We start from the raw sequence: 684 nt of genomic DNA on the forward strand, positions 1-684 counted from the left end.
CCTCACCCACTCACCCACAAACTGTCCACACTGGGTCTGCACCCCACCCTCTGTGACTGGCTCCTAGATTTTCGGACTGGCAGGCCCCAGACTGTCAGGATTGGCAATAGGACTTCAGCCAGCATTGTTATGAACATTGGCACCCCACAAGGATGTGTCCTTAGTCCCATCCTCTACACCCTGTTCAGCCACGACCGTGTCGGCTCCCACAAAGACAACATGATCCTGAAGTTCGCGGACGACACCGCAGTGATAGGTCGCATCACTTGCGGGGACGAAGCAGCCTACAGGAGGGAGGTGGCCGGTCTGCTGTCATGGTGCAAGGACAATAATCTCAGCCTCAACACGAACAAGACAACGGAGATGATAGTGGACATGAGGAAGGAGAGGAGAGGAGATCTCATCGGCCACTGTTCATCCGGGGGCTCGAAGTGGAGAGGGTGAGCAGCTTCAAATACCTGGGCGTCCACATTAGGGAGGACCTCACTTAGACGCTTAACACCACACAGCTGGTCATACTTCCTGAGGAGGCTGAGGAGGTTTGGCATGTCGCCTAGGATCCTTTGCAACTTCTACAGCTGCATCATTGAGAGGATCTTGACCAGCTGCATCATTGTCTGGTATGGCAGCACTACTGCTATGGACCGCAAGCACCTGCAGAGAGTGGTAAAGACTGCGGAGAAG

At 54.5% G+C, this 684-nt stretch overlaps 1 protein-coding gene across 4 annotated transcripts in view; it reads right to left on the reverse strand.

Moving 5' to 3' along the window:
- Positions 1 to 684, reverse strand: part of thada (THADA armadillo repeat containing) — a 216,528-nt gene that overhangs the window by 161,389 nt on the left and 54,455 nt on the right. The window lies entirely within an intron of this gene.

This window comes from Monopterus albus, unplaced genomic scaffold (assembly GCF_001952655.1).
Source record: "Monopterus albus unplaced genomic scaffold, M_albus_1.0 scaffold320.1, whole genome shotgun sequence".
NCBI lineage: Eukaryota > Metazoa > Chordata > Actinopteri > Synbranchiformes > Synbranchidae > Monopterus > Monopterus albus.